This window comes from Vicugna pacos, chromosome 30, assembly GCF_048564905.1.
Source record: "Vicugna pacos chromosome 30, VicPac4, whole genome shotgun sequence".
Lineage (NCBI taxonomy): Eukaryota > Metazoa > Chordata > Mammalia > Artiodactyla > Camelidae > Vicugna > Vicugna pacos.
In genome coordinates this window covers 1,955,838-1,978,705 of record NC_133016.1, presented here as the reverse complement: position 1 = coordinate 1,978,705, position 22,868 = coordinate 1,955,838, and the positions used below count along the sequence as shown (strand labels likewise).

At 50.8% G+C, this 22,868-nt stretch overlaps 1 protein-coding gene and 1 long non-coding RNA gene across 7 annotated transcripts in view; one reads left to right on the top strand and one right to left on the bottom strand.

The window, feature by feature from the left end:
* Positions 1–22,020, bottom strand: part of ZNF516 (zinc finger protein 516) — a 95,612-nt gene extending 73,592 nt beyond the window's left edge. The window contains exons 1-2 of one of the 6 annotated variants that reach the window (XM_072952026.1): positions 21,332–21,429; positions 11,845–11,894 (exon numbers count right to left, since the gene is read on the bottom strand). The gene's annotated coding sequence lies outside the window, so the exon portion shown is untranslated. Of the gene's footprint in view, positions 1–11,844; positions 11,895–17,855; positions 17,891–18,122; positions 18,183–21,331; positions 21,430–21,739 lie in introns of those variants that run through there. The other 5 variants (XM_072952022.1, XM_072952024.1, XM_072952023.1 and 2 more) reach the window with 5 other exon arrangements.
* Positions 18,298–19,124, top strand: LOC140690510 (uncharacterized). Its single transcript, XR_012065823.1, has 2 exons — positions 18,298–18,358; positions 18,610–19,124. It is a non-coding gene; the product is annotated as an uncharacterized lncRNA (long non-coding RNA).
* Positions 22,021–22,868: the final 848 nt, after the last annotated feature.

Here is a 22,868-nt window from a genome sequence, read left to right as displayed (position 1 = left end):
TCCGGTTCATTCTGAGAATTTTAATCCATTTCACTTTTTGGTTACAAATATGCTACAGCCCTCCTTGGCCAAAAGCACTAAAGTTCTGACTTAATTCACATTAAGAACTTCTGATCTATGATTTTACACAAACCCCGCAAGGCCTACCCTACCCTGGAGATTGTTTCCGTGAAGTTCGATAAACTTGATTTTTTAAGTCCTTTTATACCCCTTTTTCCTTTCTACGTAATTTTCTTAAAAGAATTTTTGTAAGTTGATTCATTAAAAGACAACTTTCAGAGGCTTTATCCTACCCACACCAAAGACAGGACCTACAGTAACTCTCACCACTCTGTCAGCCAGAAGAAATCACAAACAGACAAAAACACTATTGCTGCTAAGAACTTTTAAAGAATCATTTTACAAGTATGCACAACGCACCATCAGTTCAGAGGCTATGACAGTCATCCAGCCCTCAACCCCCTGGGCTCAGGTGGAAGGCGTCCTCTGCCCCCAGTGTCCTGGCAGGGAACGAGAGACCGGGCTGCACCCCCTCTGCCGCCTGGCAAGGGACAGAGGCAAGCTCCACGCACGGAGCTTTCCTGGGTCCCACCCCCTCCCCTGTAACGGGATGCGTGGCCTCGGCACTTCTCTGGCCCTCATGTGCCCACGTGTGGACGAGGGCTTAGTAACGGGCAGGCTGTAACGTGCCCAATTCGGCGGGGTGGTTGTGCAGGGGAACCAAGAGTTTCTGGGACCCGAGAGACCCAGGCCATCACTGTCAAAATATTCCACGCAGGAGTGGTCAGCCCTCTTCCCAGAACATTCAGTGGCCACCTAGAATTGTATGATCTAACTGGGCAGGAGGTCCCGGCCAGCGCAGGTGACACCGCCAGTCTCAGGACGCTGGACCACAGGCCCCGTCTCGGTGCAGCCTCTCCCGGGCCCGAACAGGAGGCCCAGGCCCCTCACCTCCATGTCTGCGCCGAGCCTCTGGCCTCCTTCTGGACAGGACCACCTGCCTGGTGAGGGCACCGCTGTCCAGCAGCCTCATCTCAGGGACCTGACACCATTCTGCACCTCCCTCCATCTCCCACCCCAGCCAGTACATCTCCACATCCCTGGATGCCACTCTCCAGTGTCCACTCTCGGGTCTCTCGAGAAGTTCCAGGTCCTGGGAGAACCGTCTCACCGCCACTAGTCTGGCCTGAAGCGCCATCCTCCCTAAGTGGTCCCCTATCCAGTCCCCGGCTGGTGAGCCCCCACTGCAGACCACTGGAGGGTCACCCAGAACTCATCCCCTCGCCACTGGTGAGAGCCCTCAGAACGCCCGGCTGCCTTTCAGACAGAGCCCAGGGCCCTCAAGGTCACTAGCAGAGCTGTGACGATTTGCCCCAACGACCTCTCAGAGTGCCTGCACCCTCGCACACGTGCACACGCGTGCCCCCACACGCACCTCAAATCTCTGATTGTAGCCCCCTGCTGGATTCGCCGCCAGCGTCCTCTGAGGCTCAGGGAACTAGCTCCCCTAGGACACCTGTCCTCACTGGCACCATCCTTTACAATCCATTCCTAAATGCAATCCAGTCAAACAAAAAATGACTCAGAGAACTCACAGGCAGAAAAAGTAAAAATGAAAAAAACCTGCTAACAACCACTAAACGCGACACCCAAAGACGCGAGTGTAAGTAGAATCAAGTCGAAATAACTGGTCTATATGGAAACTTGCCGTTGCTGCGTTTCTCACAACAGACTAGATATAACGTAAAGTTCATCAATTAACAATAGCAGACCAAAATGACACCCAAAAAAGGACTTACAGCCCCATGTGGGGAGAGGGGAGAGGTGGAGAAAGCGGAGGGAGGTAACAGAAGCTCTCATTTCTTCACTCTTCCCCAACAGGAAGTCCAATTATATTGTGACTGAACTTAATAGATTGAGAAACAGAGGTTCAAGCAAAAGTTATAAATATAACCACTAGGAGAACTGAAAACACTGGACTTTCTACCTACCTTCTGATTTCAAGGATTAAAGGCAAGGAACATAATTCATAGACCAATGAACAGAAAACCAAGTTTTTTTTTTAAAGGAAGAAAGCAAAAATAACATAATTTTTTTGATTAGGAAAGAAGACCTAATAAATCTGTTACCACAAAAATATAAATGGAATAAACTTATTTATTAAAACACTCAATGACAGAAGCAAAAACTAAATCCAACTATTTGCCCTACAAAAGGCACCCAAAACCAAGAAACGCAGAAAAGTTGGACACATGGATAAAAGATACCAGAAAAAATGCCAACAAAAACAACAGTGAACATACAAATATCACTAAAAGTTTAAAATATGGTTTGAAAAGGCATTAAATTGCACAAGTCATGTGACAATTGTTAAGAGTAAAATTTAAAAATCACAAAGAATAAAACTGTCCTACACTTTTAAGTCAAATAACATAAACAAAACACATAAACACCCTGGTGAGTACCTGGGGAGATCAAGCCAGAGAACTTGGATGTGGGAGAATTAACAAATCTCTCTTAAGCCTGGCAGATTAAAGGGGCAAAAACAATAGTAGGAGACTGGAATTAAGAAGTAGGGCTTGTCTGCTACACAAGTACGCAACCCAGTACGCGGCAGCCCCCAGGGAGCCCTGCCCAGAGCTGGGCTCAGACAGCCCACAGGTCAGGACAGTGTGGGTCTCCTGAGCTCTGCGGTGCAGTGCGGGATGCCCGCAATTAACAAGTGGGAGCAGGACCCCCTGACACGAGGTCAGCCATTGGGAAAACGTTCAGCTCCCCCAACCACTCCCGGGCCAGGAGGAGACCATAGGGCAACCACAAAACTCCCCTGAAAGTCCTCGGTGTCAAAATCTATGGGACATTACAGAAAGCTAAAAGTATAACCAGCTGCAGTGGTTAAAAACAAAGAAAATATATACATGAAACATTCAAATCAAAAAGTAACCAAAAAGAGAATTAAAACCCTGGCATTTGAAAAGGGAATCATAAATCGGGGGGGGGGGAACAGTAAAACTGATAAATAAATCAATAACTGGCTCTGATAACCCCAATGAATGAGAAAAATGATGAGCTGGCTAATCAAATAATAAAAATAACAATGTAATAACGATGACAATGATGGAGGGGCTAGTGGAGATGAGGTCTACCGACTACCAAGAGGAAAATGAAGAAAATACAATGGTTTTCAAAACTCTACATTAACAAATGCCGCAGTGTTGAAAGAAATGACTGATTGTCTAGTAAAATATAAATGTCCACAATTTATCCGGGAATTGACAGATAAAGTAACCTGAGCAATCATCATATCAGAAGTCGAACTGTTACACATGCCATCCCCTCGAGCACACAGAGATCAGCCACAGCCACACGTCTTTTGAGAAACAACTTAGATGTAGGCTACTTGAATGTTTCTGGAGCCGAAAGAACTTACATGAAGTGAAAGATATAAAAGAGATAAACAAAAAGGTATGTGCAACAACCAACCGCAAGGCTATTGTCCTGATAAACAAAATGTTCTTACAAAGCAACAAATCATGAATAACTCAGTGGAAAAACTGACTGAGTCAATGAACAGGTGGTTCACAGCAGAAATAAAACAGCCAGCAAACTTCAGATGTACTCAGCATCGCAATGTAGCTTTAAATGTTTAAAGTACAATGAGGAATATTCCATATCAAGTTGCCCAAGACTGAAAGGCTGATAACTCCAAGTGCTGATCAAGAGGAAACCACAGGTCCCTGACTGCTGCGGGGGGGTTGGGGGCATTTTGACATCCTGTTGGGAAAATCGGCAATATCAACCCATGAAAATGCCCCCTTTCTGCCAAAAAAATCCCCACAAGTGCACAGAACTGTGTATCGGAGAAGCTCACTGCACACTGGGAACTGGCAGTGACACAAATGCCACCATGGGCACAAGTACGGAGTGGCTTCCTGGGGCCGACAACCAGCTGGCAAGGCCGGCCGCTCCCACAGAGTGGGCCACACTGGGTCCCGGGCGTTTGGAAATCACAGAGCGGGTATACGAACATCCACACTGCACATATCCCTTGAAAAGAGTCAGCGGTGAGGTTATGTTACGAAGCTGCAGGTAAACTCACACAACAAGGCCTCATTTGAATGTTTAAATTAAAGTTTATACACATATGTTAAAAATCTAAGTGCATTCATTAAGCTCGAGTATTTAAATGCCCAGTACCGTCACTGGCGCCCAGAAGGCACTCAGCAAGCAGCAGCTTGCATAAAACAAAACGGCATCCGTGTTGTGAAATGTCACACACGTTCCTTTTCCTCCAAATGCAGTTTCCTCTTTGGATTGTACGTATCTTGATGGCAAAGATGACGGAGTCTCTGCCGTCTACGAACTATGCATTTTGTATAATTATCTGAAAAGAAACCGTTTAGTTGACACAAGGGGAACATCGCCCTAAGCATTTGGCTATAATTAAATTGCTCAAATATGTGGTTGAAAATCAATTCATGTATTAACACCATCCCCACCGCCTGTGTCTTAGGACCATTTTGTGAACTTCCCTGCAGCTTTTTCTTTTGTTTTGTTTTGTTTTAAGTAGAGGTGCTGGGGATCGAACCAAGTACCTTATTCATGCTGAGCGCAAGCCCTACCACCTGCTATGTAACTCGTTTGCGAACATTTCTGAGCACAGCTTCCAGGTGAAGCACCGTGTCTGTCTTCAACCCCTCCCGCAAGAGAAACACAGCGTCAGACCTCGGGTGCCAGCTGCCCACGTTCGCTTCCGGTTTGGTAATTAAAATGCGTGGCTTCATATCAACTTCCTGGGATAGGGACATTCAGATCAACTCGCCGCCCTGCCAGCACGTGGAACTCTTCAGAAGAAACAAAGTTACAGGAGAACGGGAGGGGCAGCGCGCCGGGCTTGGCCGCTACAACTCCGCTCAATTGAAAATAGGACAGAGCTCAAATTCGTAGCTCCAACTTCAGACATCTTAAAGCGAACTAAACAAAGCGACTTCTAAATGAACAGGAAAGAAGTTCAGCCCTGAGTGATTACATGGAAGCCCGCAGTCCTCTGTTTTCCACTAACTTCCAAAAGCAGTCACGGTTTGCCAAAGAAAGGGATGTTTTCATCAGAACCCTTTAATTTATCGTGATGCTGACGTCCCATCTGACTAGCAGATCCTGAGGCAAATGAATACCCATAAATCTCGCATGACTGCGCAGAATCCACCTAAGCTCCTAAGCCCCCGCCCAGATGCACGGCCAGCACGGGGTGACCAGCTCTGGGGCCGTCAATCACTTCCTAGATCAGGGCCTGCTTGTGAAACCTAACTCATTGAGACGCATGTGAATTTGCAAAACTCCCCAAAGAATTTCAGATCCACACACTAGGAAAATGGTGCTCCAAACACTGAAAGTTCTCATTTCTCCTTTAAAGAAATATCCTTTTGCCTAAACTAACACACTTGTCCAAGGCACTGTTCTGCTGAGCTGCTGAAACAGAAGAAAGATAAACAGCACTTTTTATCAGAGCTGAACCATGTAGATTTGGACTTTGTTATTCCACCTGAAAGATAGTCGATCTTATTTAAAAAAATAAAAAGTCTGATAAGTTTTCTGAACACGGTACTGTGGTTCCACACTCGAGAGTAAACAGAATCCTAGTCTGTTTCAACACCATTTAATTATCAAAAGCAGCGTTTCAGTGACTGACAGGGCAAGACATGGAACTTGACCCTCAGTCTAAATAATAAACTTGCAACCTGCACCTGCATTTACAGGCATGAAGAGCAGGGAAGCCCCAGAATGAGGAAGCAATTTAACTAGGTCTAACCTTGAAAATGTGACAAAACTGAACCACCAAATAGAACAGCCGTCTTGAGACACCTGAGGATGAAGACTAGCTTTGCATGGGCTCTGAGAATGGCGGGTTTTTGTGCCTACCTGTGGCAGGTAATAAGTACACCGACACAACGTGATTCTCCTGCAATTTTATACTTGTAAGTGCCCTTCTGCCTGGCTGCCAACCCACCCCAAAGCAGCCTCGCCAGCACTGCCAAGATGGCCTGCTGTGAGGTCCGTGAGGGCAGGGCCTCTGTGCGCCTCGCTGCAATTCCTTGCTGCACCAGAACGACACACGAATCATGCTCAAAAACCACAACTGACGTAAGAGAACAAAAATTCATTCCACTGCGTTTAACCCTCATCTCCTCAAAAGAAGCATCCTCTTACATTTAGGGGGTTCATTTGCTTTGAGTTACTGACTATACTTCCCTCTGAGAAACAGCTTTCCAGAACCATTATTGTTACCCATTTGCAGGGAGGAAATTTTCATTTTTAGTCTTATTATTATATGGAAATGACCTACTTTCAAAAGCCTGATGAAATCCATTGGTTCCAGACCTATTCCGAGAAAAAGGAGCTTCTGCCTTTCCACGGGGCCCTCCGAAGCGAAAACCCCGAACGTCAGCACTTCCACGAGCTCTGATACAAGAGCTCAAAGTGCTCGTCCGACAACTGTATTTCACATCTCCAGGACCCGGGAGCGGACGAGACAGTAACAAGTCCGTCCGCAGAGAATGTGGGGGAGGAGCCGAGCAGCCACCATCTCAGAAAAACACTCCGGTTCTCAGCACGGAGGGCAGGCTGCTGGTGCCCTGCCTTTACAGCAACAATTTACAAAGTAATAAATGAACCCTGCCAGCGCTTTTCACTCCAGGTATACCTCAAGCCCTCAAGCAAAGCTAACAGTATCTATATTTTGTAAATCTGCTTTTCCTACTGGGAGGTAAACAAAAACGTGGCCAATTAGGATACAAACAGGTTTCGGGCTTAATACGCTCAGCAGAAACATCCACCTAACTGAATTAGGCCACAACACTTTTGTCAAATAAACAGAGGATTTTTTTTTTAATGTGCAAAAAATAGGAAGAAACAAATCCATTTCTAAGCTGGATGTAAAATGTCTATGTTTACATGCTGGCTGTAAAATTACCACTGGATGAGACAGAATAAACTAGAACCACCACGACCTTCCCTCTGCTTTCTGAAGTTCTCGGGTGAGTGGCCTTTCCCTGGAATCCAGCCTGCTTTCCACTCCTCTCTCCCCGATGCACTGCGCCCTGTGCAACCCTGGCCCCAGGGGAAGGCCAGCGTCTCTACCCATTTCACAGATGAACAAGTCAAGGCACACAGGCTCCACACCGGCCAGCAGTGACCACCACTGGGTGCTGGATGGGAAGCCACACTGCCATCTCTCCCTCCACCTGAGTTACTGGATGCTACGTCCCAGGTGGGGGCTTGGCTGCAGGGAACCCAGGAAGATACCAAGACAGGACGGCGTTCAGAGCGTGCGAGGCCAATCTTCCAGGGCCTCAAGGAGAGGCAGACACTCTTGGGGTCAGGCCCCAGCCTCCCGGCCACCCCAGCACACCCTTCAGTGTCCAGTGCCCCACTGCTGCCAACCCTGGCTCCCAGCCTGGATACTGAGAGTGGTGAGAAAGAACTATTTTCCCCGGCTAGTATTCAATGGAGGTATTTCCAAAGTATCGTGTCTCCCCTTAGTCCTTGTCTATAAACAGCTGGACTTAGGGAGTGGAGACTCCGGACTCAACTTCAATCCTGGGCCAGGGATGACAATGAAAGGTGCCCATATCTCAAGGCCACACCTGCCCCATCCTCCACGGTAGCCCAACGGGCCGAGGCCAAATCAGGTTGAGCCCTAAGTGGAAAACACACGCTAGATCTCAAAGACTTCGTGTGAAACAAAGAGCAAGGACCATCTCAGTAGTAATTTGTGTGTCATTTTTACATCTTCAAGTAACACTTTGGATGTATCGGGTTAAATGAAACATACTATGAACATTCATTTTACCCATGTCTTTAACCTTTTTTCACAGGCTCACTACAAGCCCCTAAAATGACAGAAGCATTCTATTTCCCAGGCAACACTGTCCCCAGGGCGAGGGTCAGCATCCCACAGCCCAGGGCCCCAGGGCCAAGCGCAGCCTGCCCAGCGCCTGTGCGGCTTGTGAGCTGAGATGGGTTTTTACATTCTTAAGTGCCTGGGAAGAAAAATCAAAGGGAGAATGGTATTTTGTGACTCGTGAAGTTCTATGGAAGTCAAGTTTCGGTGTCCACAAATGAAGCTTATTTACTCGCTGGCGTGTTGTCTGCGGCTACTTCTGTAACTGTGACCAGGCAGAGTGCACAGGCTCCCACCAAGACGTTTCGGCCCACAAAGCCCGAAATACTTGCTATCCGGCCCTTTAAAGAGCAAGCCTGCCGACCCGCCCTAGAGGCCGGCAGGAGAGGCCCCGGTCTCCCAGCTCAGGCCCCTCTGAGGCTCCGCACAAACTCCCTAAGCCAACCTGGAGAAGAGGCAGCCGGGGCGGGAGGCGAACAGAGCGCCAGGGGGCCCAGGGCAGGCCAGGCCCCCCGACAGCCTCCAGCTGGCCGGACGGCTGGACGCTTCAAATCCTCAGACCACCCTCCAAACTTCTCCCTCCTGACGGGTTACGCAGAACCTCCGCTCAGCTTCAGAGTGAGCACACCATATACAGGCTCAGGCCCAAAAGGCTCAGGCAGCCAGTCCCAGCTCCGGGGACCCTGCACACAGGCTTCCACTCCTCCTGGGGGGGCCATCGGTAACCCCCGCCACCTAGAAGGGGCGAGGTGGCCAGGAGGAGGGACACTGGTCTTCCACAGCATTGTCTCCATCTCTCCAGTGACAATTCCAGACGGCTCGGACCAGGACCCAACAAACTCCCTGTGACCTCTCCAGCAGGAGGAAGTGCAGAGACCCAAGGTGACCGCCCAGAGGACGGTCTAGCCAGAGTGCCCAAGGTCCCTAACTGTGAGGGTCCCTGTGTCCTCCAGGGGCAAGGGGGCTAAAATGACTTGTTACCTCGGAACCGTGACGGGTACTAAGCCACACACCCAGAACGGCCGCCTGCGGGCGGGAAGTGAGCCTCCACAGGGCGCCTCCCAGCTGCTTCCTAGGGGGCTGGTTACTCAGGCAAGCGCCGAACCTGGTTCAAGTCTGTAAGAAGTCACTGGTGACCAAAATTAAGCTTCTGATACACAATGGGAAACCGTAAAGCTGGGATCGCATTGTCACAGTGGTTCAAGTAACAGCTCTCAGTGCAGGATATTGTGTCCTGACGTCCTTGGGCCCCTGGGATCAGAGCAGCTTCGAGGAACCAGCTTTGGGAAGCACTGCAGATCCGCCTTCAGAGTGCTGCAGGCTGGCCACATAAAAACGCACAGAAAAGGCCCGACACGCAAACCAGCGCGGCAGGTTTCCCTTAGGGCTACAGGCTGAGGAAGGCTCGTCTTCCCCAGAAGAACTGGTGGGCTCTGCCCTTACCACTGACTCGACAAATCAATGGCCCTGTCTCGCCCTTTGTTTCAGCTGCCGGAAAGCTGAGACTCTCACCGTGGGTCCCAGGATACCCACCGAGAGCACGCGACGTCTGGGGTGTGCAATCCTGTCTTCCCCGGTCGTGACTATCATTCCATTTCCTTGTTCCCCACTTGTACTTATGTTTTACTCTATATATAATGTCTGACATCAGGTGCGCCTCATACCCTTTATGGAATGCAACGAGGTCAAACCAGCAAACTCTTCCTACCAACATACGAGGAATAGAGTTCAAATTTCCAGATTCTCCAACAAGCCTGCAGAAATTCTCACACGAGGGCATCCAGGATGATGTCCATGCACCGATTAAATAAATCTTTGCAACTTTGACTTTACACTGGTCATGACACAGTTTGAGAAACTTCCAGAAAGGCAGCCAGCTCCCTAGGACATGGTTTCAGGTAAATCATGAAAAAGCACTCAGCACTGCTATCTTCTTTGGAAAAGGGAAAGCAGATTCTAAATCTGAGTCTCAGTTCACTGATTTCTCCTCTTAACTGCTAGAAGGCTGGCCGTGTCTGCCCACATGGGAGACGTAAAGGAGACAGGTTTTCTAAGTGGCTCATGGGCAATGAAGGAAAATTCACGGCACCCTGGCCCAGCTCCCAAATTCACCGGAGCAGGCGGAGGGGATGGACCTCCCAGATTCCATACACTGTCCAGGAGCAGAACAGGACCCGGCCGGCCAGGCCCTGGGGATGCTGTGTGGTCACACGTCGGAACTGCCATCAGAGAGGAAAAACGGAAGGGTGGTCACACTGTGCTCAGATTGCTCCTCTCCCCTTCTTCTTTCCTCTTCGTTGCCATCTTGTCGCCCTGCACCAGAGATATGTGGAGGGCAAGGTGCCCACCTGGCCCGGTCCCCATCTGGGCCTCCTCCCTGACCCACCCAGTCAGCAGCTCCTACTCAATCCCCAGACCCTCTGGGCCTCAGCAGCACCTTCCCCATCGCGCTGAGAGCCTCGCAGGACACATGCCCTGCTCTCCACCGGCGTGCGCCCTTCCCCTCTGCTGTGGCTTCAGACAGGATGCCCATGAAAACCTAGGGGTCCATCACAGCCACCAATGGGCTTCAAGCACCCCTTTCCCCGCAATATCACAGTGGCTTTTTTCTTCTAGGACTTTGCCTCCTAGACTTGCTGTCTTATAAAAGTGCCTTGAGGGGGATGTTACCCTTAACCCTAACCTGCACCCTGGCCCCGCGCTGAGCTGGGAGCAGGTGCCAACAGCTGCCAGGTCTTGGGTGACAGGCTCCCCTTTCCCTCCTGGTCTGAGCGCTCTGACACCACAGTCACCTTTCAGGAGGACAGCCTGTCCGGTCCTCACAAGAACAGGTCAGCCCCGCCGAGAGGTGCAAAAACTTAGTCAATATTTTTTCTTCTCTCTGGAGATCGAGCCAAAGGTCAGAAAGTGAAACTGAAGTGGGGCCCGATACTTCTGCCCCAGGTAGCCCGGCACCTGGTGGGGCCGCGCTCTGCGAAGCTCGCAGGGCCCCGTCGACAGCGCACCTTCTTGGCTCGCTCATCCTGAAACCAGGCTGCGACCTCACCGGGTTCTGTGCGCTCCGCACGGCGTGCGGGGAAGGGCCTGGTCTGTGCGTCACAAAACCTGGGTCTGAGCCGGCTCCACCGCAGCGGCTGCGGCTGAACCACTGACGCCCTCCACATCTCAGCACCTGTGAAATGTCAGGGCTCACCCCCAGACCATCTCTCAGTCACCTGCCGTAACCTGCATAACAACTCTCAACATTAACCTTTTCAAACAAGTCCAAATAGGAATCACAGAAACACATAAAGAAAAGTAAATAATCACGAACAAAAGTGTTTTCCTTCGCAGTCTTTCTGTGGAATCACTTTGAATCTCCTGACAGACAGGAAAGCCACACTCTGGAGCAGGAACCACCTTAACCTGCTCAGGCCGGGAAGGTGCAGCTCAGTGAGCAGCCAAATGGTGCCTTTTTGGCCCCAAAGATCTAATGCACTTCCCAGAATGGTCTACTATTTCCATGGACACTGGGAAGACCTAATTTAATGACTGGCTGAAATGCATCCTCTAAACAGCCCCCAGAATATTTGTATGGGAACAAACATGGATCATAAATCTACTCCCACACGCACAAAAAATCCCAAATTCTAAGCGCAGTAACTTTTCTTTTTAACCAGTCCCTACAGACACTTTAAAATGTGTGGCTATTAGGAAATTAACCTTCCTCTCTAAAGTTCAAATTTTAAGCAGCCCATAATCTTTCATTAACCCAGAAAATAACTGATAAGCCAATCTTCCTGTAAAACCATTAACAGATTCTGCCTTTCTGTCACCAGGGTAATTTACTGAGGCCAATTTTAATCCAACCACTAAACCACTAATCCCATGACTCTACAGAACTGTCCCAAGTTTACGTTGCTAGGGCAAGTGTTTTCACATGAGGAATTCAGTTATTTACTCACAGTTACGCTTTTTAGGTTGGTGTTAGGCCTGAGATCGCCTTCCTGGCCTCCTGTTTTAAAAAGTAAAAAGCCATTTTTGAAATAAGGAAGCCACTGGAGCACGTGGGCTGAGCTGTACTCATCACAACAGCACTAATTCAAATTACACTCAGTGTGACTCAAAGGAACAAATTATCGTCATTGTGCTAATGGTCACGCTGAGGACATGGAAAGCTTCGGTGTGATGAATCTGAGTCTGGTGGGACGGTGATGATGAACGTGAAGGATGGTATTTTTTCAAACTGGCACTGAAAATCTTCTCTCCAGGTCACTGACGAGGCCAGTGTGAAGTACGTGTCCCCCAGAGCAGCCCCACTCACACCGCGCCGAGTCTCTGCGCAGCGCGGCTCCCCCCGCGGGCGCCCACCTGTGCTTTACGGGCAACACTCATCAGTGTGTATAAACTCCTTTACTTCCTTCTTTAAAACAAGATGAACAGTATGATGAACGCTAATGAGACAAACCCAGCAGGACAGAGTATCCGGAGACACATTCGCCCTGGTGGGCAACGCCACGGCCACACGGGGCCTTAAAAACAGAGGTAGAATCTTTGGTGACGGTCACACCAATAGCCTCCTGAGATGTGGCTGTTAGCAGCCACCCTTGTGATGAAATACACGTCTACGCAAAAATTCCTAAGCGTGTAAACAAAACAAATTCTAAAGTGAAAACATCACAGTTCTGCCTCTAGATAATTCCAGGGGAGCAACATGAAAGTTTAAACCACAGGATGGGATCACCCTTCTGCTCACTGGTTGATCCATCCACTTAAAAAAAAAAAAAAACTAATTCTTTAAGGGAAAAAGATATGTATCTTTTAGCTGTAGGTTAGTCACCAGAACATTCAGGCACTGAACAGTCCAAGCCCTTTCTTACAGCCCAAACCTCAGCCTGTTTACAAACAGCCTGAGTTCGAACCACTTACGTCGGGCTGTTTCCCTGGATTAACACCATCAGCCAACATTTCATTTCAAACTATGCCCCTCAAAAATGATTTCAGGGAAAAAAAAAAAAAAGTGACACCTGCTCATGGCTCTTGAACGTCAGCAGAAGGAGAAGCCACAGAGGACAGAGCCGGCGTCTCCACACAACTCTGCACACGCCCCTCACCAGCCTTTCAAAGAACATTCTGGAATGCTGAAAGGACTCAGTGCCTCACGCTGCCCGGGTCAGCCTGAGCGACGCAGGTTAAACAGTGCCATATGGCAAACACAGACACGTGCGCACTTTTCCAAAACAAAGAGCAAAAATTCGTCCACAACGACCCTTTACTTTTCGTGGAAAAAGTTGAAGAGGAGAGGGCTTTTCAAGGGAGGCCATTATGCTGGGGAAAAAAGGGCTTTTTAAAAATTCTTGGTGGCTAAGAATAAAATCAGAGTTTCAACAGAGAACCTCAATTTTTCAGAATCTCCCTTCAACTATGTTCTGAAAGCTAACACCACATGTTGGCCTACGCTCACCATCCCCTAAATGAGCAAAAAAACACCAGGACAGCTGCACAGGGAAGGCCGAGCTGACAAGAGCAGTTCCCCAAGGGTCAGGGACAGCGAAAGACACGTCTACCTGTTTCTGAAGGAATAAAACGCCCGATTACTTTCGTCTTGAAAAAAAAGAAAAAATCTTGGTATCTTGTCACCCTTTCAATACTCCACTGAGGACATGTCTGAACGTCACAGTCACAAGTAACACATTTCTCCTAAAGTAAATTTTCAGAATGTAACGACTTGATTCAATTCCTGACCACAAAACATCAACAACAAAACAGGAAGACCCAGAAAGGAAATCGCCTGGAAGGAACACATACGTGAGACACGCAGTGAACATACCTACCCCTGATGCAGCTGCCTTTTCGATCTCTTTTTTCTGCACTTGGGGTGGTGCTGTACTCACCCTCTTACACGTACATTCACATGTTTGGGTTCTAAAAATCACCGCATCTCTAATTACTCGTGCTCTGTAATTTTTAGTAGCATTTGAACTGGAGACTAAACGCTAGATCTTTTTTGGAAAACTACTTTTAAGGAATGTGGAAAGCCACAAATTGCACTTCTTTACAATTCCAGTGTATGGCGCTGGAAAACTCTTCATTCTGGACGTAAATATGACAGCCAGCTCCAGCTTTGCAAAGAAGAGCTTCAGCTGTTCACATCACGTGTAGCCAGATGCAAGGGATAAAGAACACACGAAACAGACAGTTGCAACTGCTCATTTTCACCAGTCCATCCAAAATATACTCAATATACCTTAGTAGACAGTATAAATTCCAAATGCGAGCCGAGCACACTGCCTGCATATATGTGTCCTTGCGGCTAATTAAGTGACAACCCTAAAATAGTCCTCTCCTGGAGAAAACTAATTTTAAAATAAAAATGCTCTTTAAAGAACTGGATGAGACATTCTGAACGTATAGTGAAAGTTTTTCTTCTTCCCATAAGTTAATTGTATTAATAACTTCTGTATAAAGAAACATTTAATGTGATTCCTTTCTTCAAACGAGCCTGTGACAATTTGCCAATATTTCTTAAAACCGTCAGATATTCAGAGCTCGAAGCCAAGGACGAAGCGCCCCACCATAAATCACTCGCCCTCGCTCCGGTGAGAGAGGTGGGGGGGTCTCAATTCACTCAGGGCAGAGGTCACCCCTCCATCAAAGAGAAACGGCCTACCTCCCCCACCCAAACTCAGCTGCTCCTGGATCCAGAGAGAACCGAGGCCAAGGCTTGAACCTGAAAAATGCTGTCACTCGTGTGGCCCACAGGCACACTCAAACCCTTAACAGGCTGCTGCCAACACAGTTAGCTGTTGGACGGAAAAGGGTGGGGTAACAGTCCCGAGGGGAAGACAGGAGGGAGAGCTGGGCCACAGCCCCCGCTGTGACTCATGCCACCACCAAGTTCCAGGCCCAACGCAGAGCGAGAGTGGAATCACTGCTGGTACCCGAACTCCAGGGCCAACTGAATGGCGGACAAGGAGGCATACCTGCATTCCACAGCCCAGCTGCTCCATCCTGCTATCTGAGAGCTGGCATTTGACTTCCGAAAGCTCCATCCTGCTGTCTGTCTCCATACCACGCACGGAGACCTGTTCCAAACAGCCCTGATCAGACCCCAGAACAAATCCACACCGACACTGCTATGCGCTTGGAAAACGCAAATTCAAAGGAGACGTGGTCTCCTACCAGCAGAGTAAGAGTCTGGGAGCTAAAGACAGTGGCACAAGTAACTCTCCGTGTTTAGACATGAATAATTCTGGAGGAGGAGGTCAGAGGCGCCCAGCGCTAAGGAGGCCAAGGCCGGGCCGTGTGCTGGGTGCTGGCTCCGTGGTCAGCGTCAGGACAGTGACAGGAGCAAGCAGCACCCCGGAGGGCCAGGGCCGCACAGCCCACAGGCCCACAAGCTTTCTCTGGGACCGCATTCAGGAAGAAGAGAGTTAATTGGACTTTTCCCACAGCCTCCAGAACTTTTGAGGAGGAGGGGTTAGAACAGCAAAGAGATGCATTTTTGAAAGGATTGTGTCAGAGTAATTCCATCCAAGTGCTGAAATGTATAAACATCTCCTGCATGTAAGACGTGTAAGACGTCTGCTCTTGAAGGAATGTTGCCTCTGCGTTCAAATACATGTAACACAGATATCTAATCAAACACATTCCACCTTCTTAGGCCATTTCTATTACTTCTGCTTAAATTTACGCCTACCACTGAGGAAGCTGAGATGTCTCCAGCTAAATGTGGCCATCAAACACCAACGAAAAAGTTATCTGTTCCCTGCACAAAAGAGTTGCTCTATTCAGTGAGAAATCCAGTTACATTACAAGCAAAATACCACTTTTAATTATATAATTAACGCCAATGTTGAAAGTGGAATAAAAACCAAAACAGTGTAATGTCTTGAACATTCAAAAAGAGCATACTATAAAAGGAAAGCACACACGTTTGCACAAGCTCCTTCCTGCTGATCATAGTCACCCTCTATTTCAGTTTCCTATTTCTATGCCATTAAGGTATAATGCAGTTGAAACTCTAAACACGATCTCCCATCAGACTTACAGCCATTCCCGTTCTCTTTAAAAGATTCCTTCCAGTAAATTATGAATAAGACCAATACACAGCCTAAAAAGTGAATAAATAAAAATCCACAGCCACCCAATAAGCTGAGTCCTGGTTTTTCAAGTACGACCCATGGCTAAACCCTGCTGAGACGCCTCGGTCACATTATCACTCTTCCCTGGGCAGGAAGGCTGAGAACCATCTGTTAGCGTTTACCTCACTTCGAGTTATTCTTTAAAGTCTCCTTTTCTTTCTCACATAACTGCTGCTAAACTTAAGCTCCACATCAAATGCTCCACCTATAAGACTCCAACATCTCCACGTGGGAGCAAGTAAGGAAAAGGAAGTTAAAGTTTAATTCATGGAAGTGGAGACAAGGTGATTTTAGCACCGACTTGTTTTCAAAAACATCTCTCATTCTATTCACTCCGTGTTGGTCTCTGGGACAATATCTCATGAAGTTAGAAACCTATGACTTCAGAGTCCCAAGAAAACTTTAATCTCTAAATGAGTCAACTTTAAAGACCCTTTACAAATAACAATGGCGTTAACACTGAGGATGTCAACTACTCTCGGATCATCAGCCAGGAACATCAGTTACACATCCAAAAGCTGCAGTTCTCGATCCAGCATGTTTCAGCACACTAAGCCATTGGGAAAGAGGACCCTGACAAACAAAAGCTTTCAGAAATAAAACTAAGCAAAACCCCTGTCTCCTCCCACTGTTGAGTCCTGTACCCACCGAAGGCACTCCTTGGCTACTATGTTTCTTTTCAGAGACATTCCCACTTCTCTTGGTTAGCTTTACTGCACACCCCTCGGGGTTATTACTTGTTTTGGAATGTTAATGCACTCTTAATGTTTCAGGGTATTCAAATTAGCAAGTTTAACAAAACCAAGCCATCAGACATAGTGCATTTGTATCTTAAGACACCAGAATCCCAATTCCACGACCAAAACGCTTGAGTCGGAGCTCAGTTTCTCCCAGGGCCCATTCAGGACAGCTTGGGAGTCGCTCTTGTGAAACTAAGTCTGTCCTTGTTCAGACACCCAACCCTCAGACCCAGGCACCGCCGGCCACCCTCCAATTTTACACAGAGGAGGAAAAGTCTCCAATTCATGCGCAGCAGGGGCATGTGCTATGTTTAATTCTGGCCGGTCTGTGTCAATATAAATAACACAGCTATTTTGACGCCACAATCAAAGAATGCAAGGGAAAATGAAGGAGGAACAAACAAATGATAAAACGAGCTCTTTTTTGCGCGGCAGTAGAAAGTATCCCATCAAATAGCATGCATGCCGAGTTCCTTAAAGTAGCACTTACATTCCTAAACCAAAATACTGCAATCTTATTAATAGGGCGGCACGAAAAATGATCTGGAGACGACCCTGTTAGGAGAACCCCACCCCGGCTTCCCCTCCAGGCAGCCCTTTAATGGCACTTCTCACACAACCACGGGGTGTGGGGTGGACCTCAATGTTTAATCATCTTTAATCAAGATGGGAGGCCGAAGGGCAGGTTCATGGGGGAAAGGCCTTTCTCTGGCACGTTTAATTAAGACTTTCGTGACTTGCCGTTAGGTCAGCGCGGTGCGCGGCCCAGGGTCCCGCAGCCCTGCCCTTTGTTACCCCGTGGACCCCGCCACGGGCACCCCGCGGCTGCCAGCCCGAGCCCGGAGCGCACGCACGCTCCCCACGGCCGACACGCATCAGGTCCCCCCTGCAGGACACAACTCCACGCGCGGCAGCCCCGCACGGGGACGCCCGGGCCCGGCGCCCCCGGCACCTCGCGCCCAAACGCGCGCGCTGCCCCCGACCCGGGGCCGAATGAGATATGAACACTTATGTAATCGCCCGGGGGCCACGCCTTTCCCACCGCCCCACCTCCGCCAGGACAAAGTGAAGTTTAAAATAGAAACCAATTACCTGGCCTCCGCCGCGCCTCGGCCCCTGGAGCTCGGTCCGCCCCACCGCGCACACCCCCGCCCCGGCCCCCACTCCCCGCCCCCGCGCAAACCCCGCCCCAGCCAGAACCCCACTCCCAGACCAGGCCCTCACTCCCGGACCAGGCCCCCCAGTCTCCCGCCCCAGCGCAGCCCCGGGCCCTGCCGGCCCCACCCCCCAGCCCCATCCCCCGCACCCTCCCCTCAGCCCGATCGCTCCCTAACTAGACCCCCTCTGGCCCGCACCGACCCCTGCCTTTGTTACGGTGCGAAGTTGGGCCGTGGGTCCCCGTCTCTTTCACTTCTTGGGTTACAGTGCAGGCTTGTGACGTCCGCTCCACATGACGGGGGCGGGGGGCGGGCGCCGGGGGGCGGGGGCGCTGGCCGGGCCCTCCCCCACCTCTCGGCCCAACCCGCCCCGCCCACGGCCCTCCCCCAGTAAGCCAGGCCGCGAGAGGCCGCCGCCCCCGCCCCTGGGGCGGGCAGGTAAATACCCCCGCCCCCGCTCCGCCCCCCTCCCCCGGCGCCCCGGGCCCAGCGCCGCACCGCAGGGAGAAACAGAAATAGGAATGATTTAATCCAGCGACACCTCCCCCTGCTGCCCATTCCTCAATCCGCGAGCCTATGGTGGGGGGGGGGAGCAGAATTCGAGTGGTACTCAGATTTGGGGGGCGGAAATGGCCCGGAGGGAGGCGTGGGGCTGGACACTCCCTCGTAACCGAGTTAGGCTCTTGCAGGGGAAAAACGAAGGTCGCCCGGGGTCGCCTCTGGACCCTCGGGGTGACCTCCGTGCGGCCCTGCAGCCGGACACACCGAACGTGGACCAGGCCGGAGCGCGGGGTCCCTCCCAGGGGTCTCCTGCCAGGCTCTCGGGGAAGGAGGGTGCACAAGTGGGTGCTTAACCCGTTCCCTGCAGCATCGCCATCCATCCCAGAGTGAAGCCGCACAACTCCAACACTGAACAGCGGTGCCACACGGCCAGCCTGGTTCACAGGCTTCCACACACATCACCACCGATATTCCTGGGGAAACTGGTGCCAGACGAAGCCCGCAGGGAACGTGGGGAGGCCGTGACGCACTCCGCCCCTGAATGTGCCCATTGTGCGGGGCAGCCCGGACCAGCGCTTCGCGTCCATAAGTCGGGTGGGCAGCAGAACTTTCACTGACCACGAGCAGGTCACATTCTAGAATTTGCCAAGGACTTAAGTATCAACTTCCTGTGTTAGAAAATAAAATTTGAAGTTGTAAGGTACATGCTGTCCTTCACTTTTTCTACAGAGTTAACACCAGTTTCAACTATCCTCGATCTCTCCACGCTTAGTGCCTGGCGAGTGGGCTCCAGCACTCGGACCCCAAGTGCGCAGGGCGCGCCTGCCGCGTGGGAACGAGACGGAAGGAACCACACATTTCGATTCCCCAACTGCTGAGAAGCATAATCACGTTACTCCTTTTCTTCCCCTTCTACAGGTTTCTGCTTGAATCCGAAAGCACCTCTGAAGGCCGTTCTTCACAGGAGGACACTCGGGGAAGGAGGGTGGGTCTCCATTTGGACTGCTGCGTGCCCACCTAGCTGCAGACTCAGATAAAAGCGTGTCCACGTCTACAGCTCACAACTGTGCAAATCAGGAGCCTGCGGATGCGCGGGGTTGGTGGGACTTAACAGTGTGCAGACACATGGGCGCGTGCACGCGCGCGGGCGCGTACACACACCCCAAATTACCTCCGGGATGGAGAAAGCCGCTGCGATTGGCCGGCAGAGCCGTCACTCACACCCAGGGGGCAGGGAGACTCTCCAAGGCTGTTTCCCTTTTTCCCCTCCTCCCTACCGTTTCATTTATTGGTAAAACAACAGCAGAGCTCTGAAAGTTAGCCATCTGTGCCGAGTTTGCCTTCTTTAACGAGGGGGGCGTCGGACAATATCCATTTAAATATATTTTGTACTTCCACAATGGATGAAAAGGGAAATTAGCAATCCGAGTGGGGGCGGAGAGGGAGCTCTCAGTAAAAAGGAGGGGGGGGTCATCCGGGAGGGGTGGACGCGGGGTGAAGAGTTGTTCTCAACACCCAAAAGGGACTTTGACCTTTCACTGATCTCGAAATTAAAAAATATTTTTCACAGGTCAGATGATAACAAACGCGGATCCCAACTTATGAACTCATTATTTTAACTTTATTATTTAAGCATGCGCCAGCAATCGTGTTTCCTTAAGAAAGAACTGACCTATTTTTGGCTGGAGATAAACAATCATGTTAACAGATGTTAATCTTGTAATCTGTTTTTCCTGTAAGCACTTTACATACCCGGGTTGCAGACCTTAAAAATAACATCTTTTCCAAAAAGACCTGACGTCACAATTCACTCCCTGAAAAATCACTCCCCCTCTCCAGTTTTTTTCCTCCGCAATGATTTCAAAGACATTAAATCTTTTTCACTTTATAAATGCTGATTTGTTCTGCCTCAACTCCCACGGGCTTTTATTTGCATTTCAAATTCCACAGGTTACACCAGTCGCCTTTTCAAAAAATGTAAACCAACAATGAAGCAGCAAATGGCTTTTTGTGCATCTGGATTAAATAAGGCACAGAATGAATATATTTTAAAAGAGGGCTGAGCAAATTGATCTTTGCACACCCGGAGACCAAGTAATTCTTTATCAATAAGCCCAGAGGAATAAGTAAGATACAGACACACAACCCCAAAAGCTCCTGCTCAGATCCTGGTCTGCTGCGGGAGCTTATTAACGCTGATAATAAATGGGGCTGACTTACAGACCCACATTTTTCGGTAAAAGGCTCGTCTCTCTGGTCCCTAATAGCAGGGGTCCACCGGCTCCCCAGACCACCAGGACTGACTGTCACCGCACACCAACCAACGTTCCTCCACGAAACGCTGTTTTAAATACCCAACTCGGCAGGCTTTTAACAAACTTATCCATACAAAGTTTCTTTTAAACTTGACGAGGTGGTTTAATCTGAATACTGATCGTAACTCTTTGGTAGGTTAGAGCTCCCTGGAAATGGCAGATTAGGCGCTTTTCCAGCCTCCCTCCCCCAACACACACCCCAAGTGCTCTTTTCTTGTATATACACGCGTATATATCGCGATCAATACCTCCCCCACCTCCACCCCCCGCCACCCCGCCAGGCTGGGCGCATCTCCGAGGAGCCCCTGCCACCCGGACCCCCCCCCCTCCTCAGAGTCACTGCGAGAACCCTCTCCCCCTCCCCCACCCCTGCCCTAACTTCCCTTCCAGGCTCTCACTTCTTTAATGTTAGGGTCACTTAGGCGCTCCCAGCTGACGGGCACGCAGCCAGGGGGGGTGGGGGAGGAAAAACAACGCCCCTCCCCGCAAACACGTCCCTGAGGCAGCAGTACTCGGTGCCCACAGGCATCGATCCCATCAGCCGAACCCTTAATAATTGAAGCAGCTCCTCGGGCCCCGCAGCCCCATCACCCACCTTCATTAGCCGGAGCGTTTTACTTTAAAGTAAGGCAATTTGCTCTTTGTCTCTTAATGGATGGAGAGCGCATCCGAGCTCCCCTCCTCCCGCGTCGCCTTTGACGAAGTGTACAAAGCCGGAGCCTCCTCCGCGCTCCCACCCCGGCCCCCACCCCGCCCCTCCACTGCGGTAAAAACCACCTCCCGGGCGCTCGCCTGGCCGCCCGAAGTTGCATCTTCCCTCTCCTGGAATTGCAGAGCGGAGCAACTACCCACAGGGAAAGCCAGCCGCCCTCCCCGCGCCCGGGAGCCCCTCCCCGGCGCCCCCCACCCCCGCGGCGCACGCCCGGTCCCCCACACGTCGAGGCCCGGGCCCCGCGCCCCCCGCCCCCCGCGGGCCCCGCGGCGCCCCCACCCCGGTCCCTACCTTTGAGGGGAGGCGGCGGCCAGGGGAGGAGGACGCGCACGCCCCGCGCCTCTGAAGGTGAAGCCGAGCGCCCGAGGCGCGGAGCCGAGCGCTGCACTAGACCGACCGCGCCAGCTGCGCCCGGGCGCGGGGGACGCGCGAGGGCGCGCGGGGCCCGCCACGCGCCCGACCCCCTCCCCGCGCCGCCCGCGCGCGCCCCGGACGCGCCCGCCCCGCGGGGACCCCGGCGCCTGCCGGGCTAGGGGGGTTGCGCCGCGCGGGGAGGGGACCGGGCCCCCGCGGCCGGGCGCAGGCTGGAGGCTTCCCCCAGCCCCGGAATGGTCTGCCCTGTAGGAAACGCACACGCTCCACTATTGTCTCATCAGCACAAAGTTCTGCCACACTGCGGGGAAAGTCTGGAGGCTCGCGATGACTCAGACACAGATAATTCTTCTCCTAATAGCACTGAATCACGATCCCAGCGGCTCGTTGTCGCCCCTTCCTCCCAAGGACCAGCGCTGCCGCAGATCCAGTTACGGGAAGCTGTTTACGCGCACACACGGCTACACACACATGCACGCATCCCTACGTGCTGGGGATGCATTTTCAGCCGACCAGGGCACCTGAGCGCTAAGCCTCGATCCTGATTTACACGAGGGTATCCTTCCGGGGGTCTCGGGCGCGCGTGCATTACAGACCGCCGAGGGCGTGCGTTTCACCCAACTTCCTGATAAATGTGCTCAGGGGTTTTCAGACGCAGAGTATCGGCAGATGAAGTCCAGAATCAAGATGGGGTCCCCCTGGAAAGACTTCACTACAAGGAATCTGCTGTGTGGCAATTTTTTAATGACTGTTGTTTTTTTACTTTTTTCCTTGAAAAGTTCAACTTTAATTTTTGTTTTTTCAAACTCCATTTTTTTCATCCCAACTGCTACTCTCTGTGGGCCGTAGTTAGTTGCGCTAAGTTGAGTCTGGGAATAGAAATCCCCATTTGACTCCAGAAAGCTGTAATGGGGGGTGGGGTGGGTGCTGAAGGAGAAGGGGCGGGAGGGGGCAGAGGGGAGGAGAAGGGGGGAGGCTGTGGGAGGGGGAGCCCCCTGAGTTGGCGGTGACGTAGACCCAGGGCGCGGTGGCCTGCGGAGGGGTAGCG